Source organism: Mauremys mutica, chromosome 19, assembly GCF_020497125.1.
Source record: "Mauremys mutica isolate MM-2020 ecotype Southern chromosome 19, ASM2049712v1, whole genome shotgun sequence".
In the NCBI taxonomy this organism is placed as follows: domain Eukaryota; kingdom Metazoa; phylum Chordata; order Testudines; family Geoemydidae; genus Mauremys; species Mauremys mutica.
Window position 1 is genome coordinate 5,654,289 of NC_059090.1, and position 15,006 is coordinate 5,669,294.

A 15,006-nucleotide genomic window follows, 5' to 3' on the forward strand; every position below is an offset into this window, starting at 1 on the left:
GAGCCGCGGGAAGAGGGGACCCTCCGCAGTCATGCCTGCGGCAGGTCCGCTCCTCCCGGGGCTCTGGTGGACCTCCCGCAGGCATGACTGCGGAAGGTCCACCGGAGCCAAATGCCGCCCTGCCGGGACAATGCCGCCCCACGCACCTGCTTGGCGCGCTGGGGTCTGAAGCCGGCCCTACCCCCAGCTGAGAGCTCCTGGCCCCCCCCCAGAGGAGCCTGTTCTCTGGATCTGCTCCCCGAGGGGGAGGCAGCAGCCAACGGGCCGGATCCCGCTGCAGCGACACCCGTGTAAAGCCAGCGCGGCTCCATGGAGCAACTCCTGCTTTACACCGTGTAACTCAGCGCAGGGATTGGCCCGTGCCCGGTTCACTCTCCAGTCCTGCCCGGAGCAGGGCCGGGGCCTGGGGCCGGAGCAGAAGCCCTGACAGCGCCGGGGGCAGAGGAATGGCCCCTCCACCCCTTCTCTGTGCTGCTCAGGTGGCACAAAGTAGATTCCAGGCGGTGTGGCCAGCTGGGGACCCCCCAGGCCAGAGGGACTCGTCAGTGCTGTTCATAGCTAGGCCCAGGCCACCCCGCAGTCTCTGGCCAGGGTGCAAAGGGGGGGGATCCAGGGAGCACGGGTCAGCCATGCCCCACCAGTGCGAGCTGCCACAACCATCCTGGGGGGGCCATGGCTGGGCCCCAGGTTACAGCAGCCGTGTGGCTGCTCTCTCACCCTCGGGGAGCCCACTGGGCCCAGGGTCAGGGGGCATCAAGGTGGCACAGACTCACGTTTGCCCCCAGCCCCTTCCGTTTCTGCCCCAAGTGTCTGTCAGCCAGTGACAAGGACCCTAGGAAACGCCCCTAGAGCGGCAGGCGGCTGTGGGGTGTCAGTTCAGTTCCATCAGGGTTTGGGATTTACCACTCCTCTCTGGCGTCCATGGGGGTCTCCTCCCTCCGCCCCCCCGGGACCCAGCCAGACTCTGGGCCTCCTTCTGGCGCAGTGTTTGGGGCTGTCAGGCGACCCCTTTAGTGGCGGAGGCTCTGATGCCCGTAGGTTCCTGTTGAATGGGAGCACCCTAGAAGTCAGTGGCTGTTACAGGGTAGCCGGGTTAAAGATTACACAACGTGTTTCTTCAAGTCGTTTCTCTCTTAACAGAAAATTGACTTTAAAGGTTGTCAGAATAAATCCCATCTGCAATAGAATTAACTGACGTCTACAGCAGGTCTGCAGTCTCAGTCTCACCTAGTCCCTCACCCCAATCTTTGGAGCGAGGTGTTACTTCAGAATTCTTTAGTCCAAAGGGGGTAAATTACATCAAATAAACTTGTCCCAGAGTAGCCATCATTCCCCGTATTGCTAACAGAAAAAAAAACAAGGTGACATTCAGTATTACAATATCCTTCAGGTTATCACATAATTAGTCTCTTATTCTTTAATTAATAATTAACTTCATGTTTAATTTCATTTTCCTTAGTAACAAGAACATAAACAAAGATGAACAAATCCTGTATGTTAGTTTGATCTTAATCCCCATTGCCACCAGGTGAACCCTGGGTAAAGTTGTGGCCGACACCAAACCAGGGGAGTTCCGTGAGTTCGTTTTACGGGGGGCTTCTACCATAAGTGTCAGTGGAAGGGGTCTCCCACCATATGGGAAGGTTTGTGTCATGAGAAAAAGCACCTGTTCTCTACTGGCACAGGAGGCAGAGGAGACGTGGTGCAGATGCACAAGGCGCAAGAGCACAATGCAGAGATAAAAGCTTGCAGTCAGGATTCAACCTGCATGTATCCTGCTTACACCCCCTCTCTCTGCCTGGAGGTCGAGGCAGCTCCCTGAGCCTACTCCCTGTTCTGTGAGGGTCTCTAGGTCAGACCCCTAGGGAACCATGTAGGAATAACAGGGAGATGCAGGTTTGTACCTCAGCTGCTGCCTGGCACCAGGGGAGGCCAAAGGGAAAAGGCAGAAATGCCCCAAACATTGTTAGGAAGAACCAAAACCAAACCGCTTGTTCCCTGGGGCAGTTTGTGCATTAATGGTGCCATGGAAAGGGAAGGGGTCTGTGATGTCCCAGCCCCCCGGCATTGTCAGTGTTGTCACGGGGATGGGGACGGGGAGCAGAAAGTGGGGCAGGAGAAGAGGGAGCACATGGGCGCATTGGGCCCGTGGGGGGATGGCGAGGGGCTGATCCTAGGGGTGCAGGAGGGTTTTGGAGATGGAATGAAAGCAGGTTGGGAGCAAATATCAATGGAGGATGGGCTTCTCCTAGGCCTGTGGGAAGTTTAAGGGGTCTCTTTGAGGTGATTGCCATTGGGGGAGGGGGGGTACCTGCTCCTCAAGCCCCCGGCCTCCTACATGAGGAAACCAAAGGCTGTTTCAAAAGTTATGGACTCTTAGCCGTAGAGGGCAGGTCCAGTTCTCACTAGAGTCCACAGAAAGAGTCTTCAGCATCAATGGGAGGTGGGCCAGGTGCTTAAACAGTAAGACCCCAGAAGCTGCAATCGCATTTGCAGTTTCTACTGGCATCCAAAATTCTAGACAGCCTCCCACCCCGCCATGTGTCTGTTACCGACAGTGTCTTGTCAGCCTGGGACAGGGACAAGCTCCCGGGGAATTAGTGTCCAAGAACTTTCCTTCTCCTAAGTCCTTCAAAAACAGGGAAACCCAGGAGCTCCAGGCCGGAGAGCCCAGCAGCTTCACGTCCATGAGATCCACAGCTTGGAACGGAGAGTGACGAACAGGGCGGATTCAGCGCAAACAGATCAAGCAGAGCTGGGGGGCGGCCCAGCTTCTTTTCTGAACCCCAGCGGGGATCTGGGCCTTGGTTCTCAGAAGGGAAAGGTTAGTGCAGTGGGTTCCCCACCTTCTTCACACCGCAGCCCCTTCCCGTCTAGCCGAGATCCTGCTCCCCACAGCAATACGGGGAGGGTAGGCTGGGGCAGTGCCCTGGCGTTTGTTCTGTTATGGTGCCCCCCAGGCTGAGAGCCTCAGGCTACTGCATGTAACCCCCTGGCATGCCTTCTCCTCTGCCAGGTACCATGGGGAGGGGACAGCAGGTAAATCAGTAAAGGAATCCCTGAGCTCGGACACCAGCCTGACTCTGGTCTCCCTCACTCTGGCACCCAGGGGAAGGGAGCTGCCCAGTGCCTGGTGAGAGCAAGATCAGAGTCAGCCCTGTGGTCACTGCCATCCCACTTCTGGCACCAGTGAGTTGCAGCCAGTCTGGCCATGGGACCAGGCACTCCAGCCCTGCCTGGGGAAAGCTCCCTCTGATTGGCTGCCTTTGCCACTGCCCTGCCTCCTGGGAAGAGCAGCCAATCAGGGCTGCTGCAGGAAGCAGCCAGAGCTCTGCCCTGCCCCCTTCACCTCTCAAGAGCCAAAGGGGTTTTGGAGTAGGGGGGGAGCATCCTGTACCATTCGCACAGGTGGGGAGGGGGAAGGATGGAGCAGAACAAGCCCACAAGCTCAGAGTGGCCCTGTCCCCTCTTCCCCACGCCCCTCCTGTGAGCAAGGGTCAGTCCACTCCCTGATTCCCTCCTCCATTGCATCCCCACAGCATCCTTGGTTTTCCATAGTAACACCAGGTTGTCCTGCACCACCCTTGTGTTTCCATAGTGACACCACATTGCCCTGCACCATCCTTGGATCTCCATAGTGACACCACGGCAACAAGGCCCATCCTTGTTCAGAAACTGGGGGACATTTCCTACTCACATCAGCGGCAGCACTGGGACATGTTAGAAAACACTGGATTTTATTGTGTCTGCAGAGAGTGACAGTGGCTTTGGCCAGTTGCCCCATCACATGTTCTGTGTGCGGGGGGGGGGGGGGAGGACACAGAAGGGATGAAGGGAACGGAAGGGTTTTTTTCACATAAATTAACAGGACTAGAAAAATAAATTAGCTAAACCGTACACTGGTACATCAGTGCATATAAATAATGTAGCGTGTGAAACTGAGATCGTGTCCAGCTGCTGCTGTCTCAGACCCAGAGGCCAAGTTTCTTTAAGGAGTTTTTCTGGTTTTCTTTGTACATCTTGAACCATTCTGCACTGGGATCGACACAGAATTCCTTCCCCCTCTGCAGCACCACGCTGTGAATAGAGAGAGAAAGGGCCATGAGGCAGGTTCCCTTAGGCATGGGCCAGAGATGCACCAGGACTCTGATCACGGCTCACGTGGCTATGAGGCCAGGGCAGTGACTATGGGAGCGCTGGGAACGAAGGCATTTGTCCCTGAAACAGTCGGGTTCTGCAGTGAAATCGGTTCTCTTGAGTGCAGGAGGCTGACAGAGCTGCCCGGGCCCAGGCACGGTGCTGTGGGGCTGCTGCTGTGGCACTTGCCTCCTCCAGCTTTGACACACACCTCAATCCAGACCTGCCACATCTTGTCCTATTGCAATCTGTGCCCCGCCCCGCCCCCCACACGCCGACCAGTGAATACACCATGATCTTGGCCTGCAGCACTCCCAGCTACTCCAGCACAGCCCCCACCAGCTTTGTCAATGCACTGTGGTCCTAGGCTGGGGTATCCCCTGCCAGTCCAATTCTGGGCTCGCGCACGACTCAGTGCACTCAGGTCCTAAGATCAGTGCCGCTGACCTCTCTGCCAAGACACCTTGATCCTGATGTGCAGGCGTCCAGAGCTGGGGCAAACACAGAGCTCTTTGGGATCGTCTCTCACTACGGCATCGGAACTGATTGAGCCAGGCAGAGACATTCACTGACAGTGACACCTACCCCTCCTCTCACTTTTCTATTGCTCCTTTCCAATGTCCTTTTCTAGAGGAATCTCATCAGTTCACACTGACTATGAGACCCCACGGCTATCTGCTAATGTGCAACAACACTGGCAGTTCACACACACAATACAACTAGCAAGGGGAGCACATCCCATGGTGCACTGTGCTTCTTTATGGTTACATGTGTCATTCGGTTTTGATCTCCAGTAACTCTTTGGGCAGTAACAGATGATTTACCCCAATGTATTTATGGCTGGGCTACATAGAAAGTTGCAGCAATTGACATGATTTAGGGAAACCAGTGCAAATACCTGTGGATGCTCTCATGAAAGTGTCGTGTTGCGGGTTGATTAGGAACAAGTTTTGATGGTAACTAAAATAAGCAAGGCCACTGGCATCTGTTTAACGGAATTGGTTTTTAAATCAGACCTTTAATGAAATGGGTGGAACTTTCCATGTAGACCAGCCTTAGTAATGAAATCCCAGCATAGAAACCACTATTTACCCCTTGCTGCAAAGGGGTATATTCGAGAGCTCGCTCTGCGTGCGAATCATCAGGTGGCGGATTAGGTACAACATGAGCAGCTCCCGGAAAGGACTTTTCTGTAGTGTTTACTGGATCAGATGGAGTTACAGACACAAGAGAAAAGAAAAGCATCAAGCCCCGTGCGTCTGCCACCCTGTGAAACTTACATCATGGCCTGGCGGGAGCATCTCCGATCTGTGGGTCTGTCCTCCGGATCAGTTGCGGGGAGATGGGTTTTCGGACAAAATTGCTTGCATAACAGCATGTGTTGCGTTTCCTATCAACTGGAAAGAAGAAAGGAAGTTGTGTGAGTTCTCATACGCTGGATAATAACGAAGAACTGAGGAGACAGGATTAATCATGTGTAATAGTGACTTCAGTAGTGCTGGGGAGTGGCCAAACCTGTCTCTGGGGGTCAGGAGGGAATTATCTGATGCTCCCATTGATACCCCCGAGATCCGGTTCATTGATGTTTTGCACTGGAGGGTTTCTGCCTGTCACTGCCACTGAAATATTGCAGTTATAATATTCCCAGCTTTGCCACTGAGTCACTGTCGATCTTCTTGTTTAGCTGTTTGCCTCTCCGTGTCTCACTTTCCCCACTGGTAGCATGGGGACAAGGATGTTAACACCCCTGCTGAGGGTGGGGGCGGTGGCTTGCAGGGGTGAATTAATTTATGTTGATTGTAGCAACCTGCATGGAACTTGGAGGGAGGAGCTCAGTTTGCAGGAGGCTGCAGTCTGTGTGCACATGGCTTGAATGCTCCTTGCAGTTGCAGGATCTCAGTGATAGAGATCTCTTAACAGAGAACCAGATTAATTTCAGAAACAGGGAGTCCCCTCATGTTACTCAGAACGTGGGACATGAAACATCAGCACAGCCTTTCAGGCCCTCGGATGAAATGTGATCGATTTCTCAGCACTGGTGTTTGGGTTAGTTCGGATCCCAAAGCGTGGGTGTAGCGGGGTGGTCACCCCGCTCAGGTCCAGAGGGGTTAAAAACAGCCCTGGGACGGGGGGTGACTGGAGAAAGCAGCTTTTAGGCTGGGCTGATTGTGGGAAGTGGCTGCAGCTGGGGCCATGCCCCAATCAGGCCCAGCTGGCCCCTGTAAGAGGCAGTGAGCCAGGAGCCCAGTCAGGCTCCCTCTGGCTGTAGAGGGAGAAAGTCCTGGCTGAGGGAGCTAGAGACAGGGTACCGGAGTGGAGCAGGGCTGGGGAAAGGCAGAGGAGCTGGGGAGCTCCAGCCTGGAAAGCCCCAGGCTGCGGCCTAGCATTGGGCTAACAGGTACTGGGGCTTACAAAGGGCAGCCCAGGGGTAGGCCAAGGCAGCAGGTCCAAACCCTCCTTGCCAGTGCTGAGTGGCTGATACGACAGTCTGCCCCAGGGCGTGGGGCTAGACGATGACTGGCAGTAGCCATATACTGAGGCAAGGTGGGGATAGTGGGTGGGGGTTCCCCAGGGAGGGGAAACCCTAAGACTGAGGAGTTACTGCCAGGGGGCAGTGCCCCAGATAACGGGCACTGGGTCTGGGAGGGATGCGGGGGCCAAGCGGTAGCGGAACACCGGCCTGCAGAGGGCGCTCCGGGGGTTGGAGAGCTAATTCCCGGAAGAGACCAGCAGGAGGCGCCGCAGGGGTGAGTCCACACGTCTCCAGTGGGACACCTGGACTGGGAGCTCCCCACGCTCTGCTGGGCCCGAGCTCATGCCCATTCCCTGGGGAGGCACGAGAGCAGGGCCAGGCAGCCTTGAGCAGCCAGGGTGTGCGGGGAAAGAAGTAGCTGAGTGGAACTGAACTATGGGCAGCCTGGGAGATCTCTGGTCTCCCTGACTGTACGGGTGTCCCACAGAACCCATGGGCCGAAGGGCTCTGCAGCCTCTTGTGGTTCCAGTCTTGTGCCTAGAACGGGTCAGGAAATGATCTATTTTGTCTAGGGTGACCAGGTGTCCAGTTTTCCACTGGAACACCCGGTTGAAAAGGGATCCTGGCGGCTCCGGTCAGCACTGCTGACTGGGCCATTGACTGTCTGGTTGGCAGCGCTGCATAGTGGGGCTGGCAGGCTCCCTGCTAGCCTCCATGCCACGCAGCTCCTGGAATCAGCGGCATGTCCCCCCTCCGGCTCCTACGTGTAGCGGCAGCCAGGGAGCTCCGCATGCTGTCCCACCCCAAGTGCCACCCCTGCAGCTCCAATTGGCTGGGAACTGCAGCCAATGGGAGCTACGGAAGTGGTGCCTGTGAACAGGGCAGTGCGCAGAGCCACCTGGCCGCACCTCTGTGTAGGAACTGGAGGGGGGACATGCTGCTGCTTCCATGAGCTGCTTGAGGTAAGTGCCGTCTGGAGCCTGCACCCCTGACACCCTCACCCCCTGCCCTGATCCCCCTCCTGCCTCCAAACCCCTTGATCCCAGCCTGGAGCATCCTCCCGCACCTCAGCCCCTCATCTCCAGACTCAGCCCAGAGCCCACCCCCTTAGCCAGAGCCCTCAAGCCCCCTTGCAACCCTATCCCCAGCCCGCTAACATGAGTGAGGGTGGGGAAGAGCAAGCGAGGGAGGGAGGGGGATGGAATGAGCGGTGGGTGGGGCCTTGGAGAAGGGGCGGGGCATGGGCAGGACCTCAGGAAGGGGTGGGGCAGGGGTGTTTGGTTTTGTGCTATTAGAAAGTTGGCAACCTTAATTTTTTCCCAGGGAAAAAATTCAGCAAGAACAGCCCCCAAAATTGTTTTTGTTTAAAAAAAAAATCAAGACATCTTTGAAAAATCCCAAAATGAAAATGTTCCCTTTTCTGTGTGTTTTTTTTTAATGAAAACCTGAAAAATATTGATGAGAACACAATTTGTTCTGTGAAAAATTCCATTGTGAGGAAAAGCATTTGCCAGGGAGTGGCTCTGATGGGCAATTCTCTGCCAGCTCCACGCATGGCAAGGCCCTTCTGAAAGTAACCGCCCAGGGCTGAGCACCACCCCCCAGGTAGCACAAAGCCCGAATCTCCTGTCCATAGATGTGCACTGCTGCTGTAGAGAGGCCAGGGGCAGAACCGGAAGGAACTAATGTAATGGTTTGACAAAATGGCGCCGCATTCCCCAGCTTCAACAGGATTTGGCCATCGAAAATCTACAACTTGCAGAGCAATCTCCAAACCATCCACTGAGGTGTTATTTCCCCCTGAATAGCCTGATGTGAAAGCTGAAAATCCATCAGAAGGTGCAGACAGGCCTCTCAATGCCGTCGAAAGCAAATGCCTCAGGAAAACACTACACATTAAATGGCATGAATTTACCCCAAAGTTGAAAGTGTGCTGAGTTTCCTCAGAGAATTTGTGTTGTGTATTTGGTTGTCATGGTTTTTGCTGCTATGGCAACTGAGTTAGAGTATTATGGTCTGTAAATAAAATGGAGGTTTTGGTTAGCTGTCTGCTCTCTGGCCTCAAGTGATTGCTTCCTACTCCGGCTGCCCCAAGGATATAACACTGGCGACGAGGGTGGGATTCTGGTGCTGCTCCAGTAACGGAAGGAAGTAGAAGTCAAGGTAAAGACCAAACAAAGAAAAAAAGCTGCTTCTTTGCACTGACTGTGAAAGTGAAACTAAAAATCATGGCTACTCTGACCAGGCCCCTGGAGCCTTTTGATGAGAATACAGAGCAGTGGCATGTGTATACTGAGCGTTTTGAGCTTTTTGGTATTGCAAATGACATTACAGAAGCGAAGAAGGTGCCAATATTCTTAACTGTTGTAGGGGCAACAACCTACTCTCTGCTACGCAGCTTACTACACCCTGTTAAGCCTGAGACTAAATCTTACAGTGACATTGTGGAAATCCTGGGGTCCCATTTTTCCCCAAAACCACTGGTAATTGCTGAAAGATATAGGTTCCACAAAAGAGACCAAAAGGAAGATGAAACAGTTGTACAATTTGTAGCCATTCTAAAAAAGCTAGCAGAACACTGTGAATTTAAAGAAATGTTAAATGATGCCCTGCGTGACAGGTTAGTGTGTGGCCTGTACAGTGAAGCTATACGGAAGCGCCTACTGACAGAGGCTCAGCTTACCTTACAGAAGGCTGTTGATATTGCTGTCTCCATGGAACTGGCTACAAGGGAGGCACAATACATCGGTGCACCCCCTAGGGTGCAAAAAGTGTCACAAGAACCGACCCACAAAACTGTGCAGAGTCAAGAATGTTACCGCTGTGGTAAGCCAGGACACCAGGCATCAGAATGCTGGTGTAAGGACCTGGTGTGTCGACACTGTGGCAAAAAGGGACACATTGAGTGTGCCTGTAAACAAAAGAAAAAGAGGCCTGTGGTCTGGCCGACAAAAAGAGGAACCTTGCATACTCTAGAGCAGACCCAGGATGATCAAGGAGACACCTCATCACAAGAGGAAGTGCCACTGCATGTTTTGTCTTTGGCAGCGGGCTCACATGAATACTGGGTAACCCCTTATTGGAGGGCAAACCTATACGCATGGAACTGGACACCAGTGCAGCTGTCTCGCTGGTCTCTGAGACTGTGTATAAAGAAAAGCTACAGCATCTTCCGCTTAAGGCAACAAAAACTGTTCTGAAGACGTATACGGGAGAAGCTGTGCCCATGGTGGGCACTATTGATGTTAAGGTGGAGCTCAATGGACAGGCCGCTAGATTGCCACTGTTTGTGGTGAGAGGTAACTACCCAGCCTTAATGGGTAGGTCTTGGCTTGGGAAGATTCAACTGAACTGGGCAGAAGTGCACCGGATGACTAAAGAAGAAACCAGTCTAACCCCTATACTAAGGAAACATGCTGCTGTTTTTGGAGATGATTTGGGAAGTATGAAGGGAATCACTGTGACATTGAACATTAAACCTGGCAGTCCACCAAAATATCTGAAAGCCCGAACTGTGCCATATGCCATCAGGCCAAAGGTTGAAGCAGACCTGGAGCGCCTGGTCACCAATGGAGTCCTAATACCAGTTACCCATAGCTCATGGGCCACTCCTATCGTTCCAATAGTGAAGAAAGATGGCTCTCTCCGGATTTGCGGTGATTTTAAAGTCACTGTCAACCCAGTGTTGTGTGCAGAGCAATACCCGCTTCCCCGCATCGATGACCTCTTTGCAGGCCTGGCTGGGGGACAAAAGTTCAGTAAGATTGATTTGAGTCAAGCATATTTACAGATGCACGTCGATGAAAAGTCCCAAGAGCTGTTGACTATTGTGACTCATAAGGGGCTTTATCGATACTGTCGCCTACCCTTCGGAATAACATCGGCTCCCACCCTGTTCCAGAGAGCTATGGACCAGATCTTGTGTGGCTTGTCAGGAGTTCAGTGCTATCTGGATGACATCCTGGTCACTGGAAGAAATGAAGAGGATCACTTAAAGAATTTAGAGGCTACCCTACAAAGATTGGAAGAGTATGGCCTACGAGTTCGCAAAGACAAGTGTGAATTCTTCAAGCCCTCTGTTGAATATTTGGGACACATAATCGATTCTGCAGGTCTTCATAAGGCCCCTGCAAAAGTTAAAGCTATTGTGGAGGCTCCCCCACCACGAAATGTAAGCCAGCTGCGCTCGTTTCTAGGACTACTGAACTATTATGGAAAGTTCATCTCACAGTTAGCCACACTGCTAAAACCACTTCACGAGCTCCTTGGGCAGAACAAGGCCTGGAAGTGGACTGAAGCCTGTGATGTTGCATTTAACAAAGCTAAGGATGCATTGTTAAATTCTGAAGTTCTAACGCACTTTGATCCATCCTTACCCCTGCAATTGGCCTGCGATGCCTCCCCTTATGGAGTGGGAGCAGTCGTGTCACACATTATGCCTTCGGGAGAAGAGAGACCTATTGCTTTTGCTTCACGCACTCTAAGCAAAGCAGAAACTAACTACGCCCAAATCGAACGTGAGGCATTAGGAATTGTTTTTGGAATTCGGAAGTTTCATCAGTACCTCTTTGGGCGAAAGTTTACTCTTCTTACAGACCATCGACCTTTGACGTCAATTTTTGGACCCTACACAGGCATTCCCCCATTAGCTGCTAGTCGTATGCAACGTTGGGCATTGATACTTTCAGCACACACATATGAAATCAAATATCGGAAATCCACTCTGCACGGCAATGCAGATGGCCTCTCGAGGTTGCCTTTGCCGGTCAAACATCAAGATAGTGCCCAAAAGGAAATCTTTTACTTTGAACAGGTAGAGAATACACCCATCACTGCTACTCAGATAAAGAAGGCAACTCGCGTTGACCCAGTATTGTCCCAAGTTATGGACCTGGTGATGCATGGAAAATCTCGACAAACCTCTCCGGTCTCATCCGACCTTGTTCCCTACATGTCCAAACGGATGGAGTTATCGGTCCAATCTGGTTGTTTGTTGTGGGGGAGACGTGTCATTATTCCACCACCGCTGAGATCACAGATGTTAGAACAGCTACATTCCGGTCACTGTGGAATAGTGCGCATGAAGGAAATTGCACGAAGCTATTTTTGGTGGCCTGGATTGGACAGCGCTATTGAAGAGAAGGCAAAAGCTTGTATGTCATGTCAGGGTGTGAGGAATGCACCCCAGTGGGCACCCCTACACCCATGGGACTGGCCTGAAAACCCGTGGCAACGTATTCACGTTGACTTTGCTGGCCCCCTTGAAGGAAGCATGTTCTTGGTGGCAATAGATGCCCATTCTAAATGGCCAGAAGTCTCTATAATGCAGTCCACTTCTGCAGAGAGTACTATCCAAAAACTACGAGGACTCTTTAGTCGTTTTGGTCTGCCAGAACAACTTGTGAGCGACAACGGACCGCAGTTCGTTTCTCAGGAGTTTCAAAATTTTATGAAGGCAAATGGGATACACCACATCACGTCAGCACCATATCATCCGTCCACCAACGGATTAGCTGAAAGATTTGTGCAGACAATGAAAAACGCTTTGAAATCAGCAAGGGGACAACACTCTATTCAAAAGCGTCTGGATATCTTCTTACTTTCCTACAGAAACACCCCTCATGCTACGACCCAGGCATCCCCAGCCTTTCTAATGTTGGGACGACAGCTGCACACTTGCTTTGATCTGCTGAAACCTTCTGAACCCCGACAAATTGTGCAACATCAGCAGCAATATCAAGTCATCAGACGGGCACCCAGAGCAAAAGACCGAACCTTTAGCCCGGGACAGCCAGTTTTGGCTCGGAATTATACTTCCAGAGCTAAATGGGTCCCGGCCACAGTCATCACTCAAACAGGACCTGTTTCCTACACAGTCCGGACTGCAGAGAATGTAACCTGGCGGCGACATGTAGATCAGCTGTTGCCAGGTCATGCCAGTCCTCAGGACCCATCTGCAGTTGAGGGGTCTGACTTCACCTTTTCTGGTGAGGCACCGAATCACGAGTCACCTGTTCCTGACTGTTCTCCTCCATTACTGCCGGCGGCTGAGATACCCCTTTGCCCAGCACGAGCTGATACCACCTCCTCACCCGTTCGTGCTGCGGACCCTGAGCCCCTAGTGCTTTCGGGTGCAATAACACCAGAAGTTCGCCGTAATCCACCTAGAGACAGAAGGCCTCCTCATCGGCTGGATCTCTAGCTAGGGCGAACCCACGGTTATGGGGCAAAATAATCCCCAGGGTTTAGCCGGGAATGGAGGCAGTCTACCCTCCTTCTCTAGTCTAGTGTGTTTTTTTTTATTTAGGGGATGTTCTTATTAGGGGGGGAGGAATATGTTGTGTATTTGGTTGTCATGGTTTATTTGACACCCCTTTAAGCTCCAAACTGCTCCAGAAAAGAAGATGGCAATACCTGGGGTGTGGGTGACGAATGAACCAGAGGAATCCACAAAGGGCCTCACTGAAAGAGTCCATCCATCAGACACAGCTCAGTGAGGGAAAACTTATGGGCCTTAACAATAGAGGATATGCACAGAGCAGGCCGGGATAGGCAGGGATCCTGGAGCCTTGTTCTTGCCCTGAGCTATGTCTGGTGAGGCAGGAAGGATTCAGATTCAGTTGTGCCTAAAGGCCCCGAAAGACATGGGGGGGGGACCCATTGTGCTGGGTGCTGCACAGAGCCATGGGCTCCGCTCTCATGATCTAAACAGACAAGACAAAAGGAGAATCGTGAGCTCCATTTCCCAGATGGGGAACGGAGCCACGGCGAGACGAAGGCTGAGGCTTTCAAAACTGCCCTGGGGATTTTCCACCCTTTAATGGGAATGCCTAAGATATCCCAGCCCCAGTGACTCAGCTATGGTGCACAGAGTCCGTGGCAGAGGTGGGACCGGACCCAGATCTCCCAGCGCCCAGCCCACTCCCTCATCTCTGGGAGCAGCCTTCCTCTGCACTGTGGGTAGCTTTCCTTCCCGATCGCCTTGTCTAAGCTGGGGTCTCGAGGAGAAAGAAAGGGGCTGACCCGCTACTTACAGCTGAATGACTGGGCTTCCATCCAGAGAGCCGCAAGGAGCAGTGTTACAAGGGCTAAGGAGGCAACCTTCATTTCCAGGCGGGGTGTCTCGGCTCTGGCGCCAGCAGCAGGCAGATTCTGGCAGGTTGGGGTGGCCGAGGATGGTCTGGCTTCCCCCTCGCCGGCCATGGTATTTTATAGCCCTCAGCAGGGATTCCCATGATGGTGCTGGAATGTCCATGTTGGATGAATATTTATTCCATTCGTTCATTATCATAGAATCATAGAATCATAGAATCTCAGGGTTGGAAGGGACCTCAGGAGGTCATCTACTCCAACCCCCTGCTCAAAGCAGGACCAAACCCAACTAAATCATCCCAGCCAGGGCTTTGTCAAGCCTGACCTTAAAAACCTCTAAGGAAGGAGATTCCACTACCTCCCTAGGTAACCCATTCCAGTTCTTCACCACCCTACTAGTGAAAAAGTTTTTCCTAATATCCAACCTAAACCTCCCCCTCTGCAACTTGAGACCATTACTCTTTGTTCTGTCATCTTCTACCACTGAGAACAGTCTAGATCCATCCTCTTTGGAACCCCCTTTCAGGTACTTGAAAGCAGCTATCAAATCCCCCCTCATTCTTCTTTTCTGCAGACTAAACAATCCCAGTTCCCTCAGCCTCTCCTCATAAGTCATGTGCTCCAGCCCCCTAATCATTTTTGTTGCCCTCCGCTGGACTCTCTCCAATTTATCCACATCCTTCTTGTAGTGTGGGGCCCAAAACTGGACACAGTACTCCAAATGAGGCCTCACCAGTGCTGAGTAGAGGGGAATGATCACATCCCTCGATCTGCTGGCAATGCCCCTACTTATACAGCCCAAAATGCCATTAGCCTTCTTGGCAACAAGGGCACACTGTTGACTCATATTCAGCTTTTCATCCACCGTAACCCCTAGGTCCTTTTCTGCAGAACTGCTACCCAGCCAGTCGGTCCCTAGATTAATCATCTATTAATACCTATGTCCCCACGCTCCTGTGGCCGGGGAGACAGAAGAGCAGTGTCACTGGAAAGTCTCTTGCTGATTTGCAGATAAGGAGCCAGCCCTGCACATGCTCCCGGGGGAGGACAGAGAGGGGCAGGCAGAGGGTTTTAGGTTTAAATTTAGTCACTTGCAAACCACACAGGATGAGGTTCGATTCTCTGCCCGTGTGTTTGCTGAAGGCCTGGGCAGGCCTGTTTCAAACACAGCCAGTGACACCGGCCAGCGTGCCTTAGAAATGATGCATAATCCAGCCCATTGTGTGTGCGAAGGTACATTGCAGGGGAGCTGTCTGCAGATGCACTCCCAGGGCCATAGAACCTGAGTGCCTCACGGTCATGAA

The 15,006-nt window shown here is 52.5% G+C and overlaps 1 pseudogene; it reads right to left on the reverse strand.

Moving 5' to 3' along the window:
- Window positions 1-3,886: 3,886 nt before the first annotated feature.
- On the reverse strand, window positions 3,887-13,717 carry LOC123352963 (annotated as a pseudogene).
- Window positions 13,718-15,006: the final 1,289 nt, after the last annotated feature.